Source organism: Oratosquilla oratoria, chromosome 23, assembly GCF_046742065.1.
Source record: "Oratosquilla oratoria isolate Oo_2021 chromosome 23, ASM4674206v1, whole genome shotgun sequence".
Lineage (NCBI taxonomy): Eukaryota > Metazoa > Arthropoda > Malacostraca > Stomatopoda > Squillidae > Oratosquilla > Oratosquilla oratoria.
In genome coordinates, this window is record NC_134799.1 from 44,695,879 (window position 1) to 44,699,247 (window position 3,369).

The window sequence follows — 3,369 nt, forward strand, 5'->3', positions numbered from 1 at the left end:
TAAATATTTTTCCTATTTTATTGGAAGATATTTTTGCTATATTTATTCCACCTTTTGACAAATAATCATCAATAGCTATGGTGTTTATAGAATTAGGGACAGAAATAAAATGAGACTTATCCTTTCCCGTGGTTCGGTCGTTTGAGCCATCGTAGATCTTCTTGGCTTTCCTCGTTGTCCTGGTGATCAAACCTCCGGGGTATTTCAGCTTCCTAAAGGTATTCTTGATGTAAGTAAGTTCATCCTCTAGGAATTCTTCACTGCAGATACGAAAAGCTCTGAGAAAGAAACCTATTAGAACACCCGTTTTAACACGTCTGCTGTGTGCTGAAAAATAATGGACAAAGTCGTCCCTATTGGTGGGTTTCCTGTATACCGAGAAACTTACCTGTTGGAGAACCTCTGTGTATCAACGTGTCTAAAAATGGTAAATTACATTCTTTTTCTAGTTCAACTGTGAATTGAATGTCTTTATTCACAGCGTTGAGTCTTCTCAACTTATTTTCTATATTAGTTCTTTTTGGCATCACCACGATTATGTCGACCACGTACCTTAACCAAGTGGTACCTCTTCCCATGATGTTGATGTATTTGTCCATTTCTATTACTTCCATGAATAAACATGCCATGACAGCAGATAATGGACTCCCCATTGCGAGACCTCTAATCTGTTTAAATTCAATGTTGTTAAACATAAAATAACCAAATTTGACACACATGGAAATAAGTTTTATATAATCAGATCTTGGGACTGGAAGGATATCATCATCGATATCTGTTGTTACTTTTTTCACTGCTTCTAGGGCATCAAAAACAGAAACATTTGTGAATAACGCTGTTATATCGAAGCTTGCCAACTTTTTATCACTTACATTCAGATCCTTAAGTCTCTGGATCAGGTCGGAAGAATTTTCTTAAATGGGCCCCGCTGATGAACCGATTGAATGTTTTTCCCAACATTTCGTTTGTACAATCCCTGAATTATGAATTATGTGATTATGAACAAAAGATTTAAAGCTTATTCTAGTATTATGTACATTTTCAAAACAAAATTAGATTTGTAATAAGAAAAGAAAAGTACTTTTAATGATTAAAAAGTACATATTTACTTATTCCAAAACATATTATCCATATATATATAACTTCAGGGATTGGTAGCGCTCCGCAAGACTAGCGAAATGTCTGGCAAAATTTCCAACGTCATCGGTTCCATCAGCGGGCCCATTTAAGAAATTCTTCCGACCTGATCCAGAGACTTAAGGATCTGAATGTAAGTGATAAAAAGTTGGCAAGCTTCGATATAACAGCGTTATTCACAAATGTTTCTGTTTTTGATGCCCTAGAAGCAGTGAAGAAAGTAACAACAGATATCGATGATGATATCCTTCCAGTCCCAAGATCTGATTATATAAAACTTATTTCCATGTGTGTCAAATTTGGTTATTTTATGTTTAACAACATTGAATTTAAACAGATTAGAGGTCTCGCAATGGGGAGTCCATTATCTGCTGTCATGGCATGTTTATTCATGGAAGTATTAGAAATGGACAAATACATCAACATCATGGGAAGAGGTACCACTTGGTTAAGGTACGTGGATGACATAATCGTGGTGATGCCAAAAAGAACTAATATAGAAAATAAGTTGAGAAGACTCAACGCTGTGAATAAAGACATTCAATTCACAGTTGAACTAGAAAAAGAGTGTAATTTACCATTTTTAGACACGTTGATACACAGAGGTTCTCAACAGGTAAGTTTCTCGGTGTACAGGAAACCCACCAATAGGGACGACTTTGTCCATTATTTTTCAGCACACAGCAGACGTGTTAAAACGGGTGTTCTAATAGGTTTCTTTCTCAGAGCTTTTCGTATCTGCAGTGAAGAATTCCTAGAGGATGAACTTACTTACATCAAGAATACCTTTAGGAAGCTGAAATACCCCGGAGGTTTGATCACCAGGACAACGAGGAAAGCCAAGAAGATCTACGATGGCTCAAACGTCCGAACCCCGGGAAAGGATAAGTCTCATTTTATTTCTGTCCCTAATTCTATAAACACCATAGCTATTGATGATTATTTGTTAAAAGGTGGAATAAATATAGCAAAAATATCTTCCAATAAAATAGGAAAAATATTTAAGAAACATAATAATATGCGTAATAATCTCAGTGTCATTTACCGTATTCCATGCAACGGTTGTCCATCATCTTATTTCGGTGAGTCAGGTCGAGGGTTCAATAAACGCTTGAATGAGCACAAAAACGATCTCAGGGCTCATAGAACATCTAACTCCCTGGTTCGTCACCTGGACAAATGTGGACATCTACCTGATTGGAACAACGCAGAAATTCTACACGAGGGATTTGAGAAGAAAATGAGAAAAACTGTGGAAGCTGCACATATCGCCGCCAACAAGAACAACAACGACAGAGACGGATTTAAATGCCTCTCGAAAGCAGCAAGTGTCCTAATAATTAAATCGTTAGCCAAAGGGAAAACATGACGCTCATACCTTGGCGGGTTCCCTCTCACTACGAATATAAGAATTGTGATCCGTTTGTAATGCTGTAGTCCTCTGAAGAAGACCAAGTTGGTCGCAACGTTAGGGCAATAAACTCTATTCCTAACACATCTTCGTTTGCCCTTCCCCACCCACATTCTCTCTCATTTGTCTGAAATAATCTTAAATATATATATTATATATATGTATATATGTATATATAAATATGTATATATATATATAGTGTATATATGTGTATATATATATAACTATATTATATATATGTACATATATATATATATGTATATATAATATATATATGTATAAATATATATTATATATAAATATATATGTATATATATATGTATAATATATGTATGTGTTATATATGTATATATATGTATGTAATATAATATGTATTGTATATATATATATATGTATATATGTATACTATATATTGTATATGTAATGTATTATACATATGTATATATATATATACGTATATATATATATATGTATAATATATATATGTATATATATACTATATTATATATATGTTATATATATACGTATATTTATATATTGATATATATATATATATGTAATATATATATATGTTTATTTTGTTATATATATATATATGTATATATAGATGTATATATATAATGTTATATATAAAGATGAATAATTTGTTATGTATATAAATATGTATATAAATGTAATATAAATATGTATATAATATTATATAAATATTATATATGTATATTATATATGAATGAATATAAATATTTATGTATATATAATATGTTGTATATTAAATATGTGTACAAAGAATTATATATTTTATGTTTAATATATGTATGTAA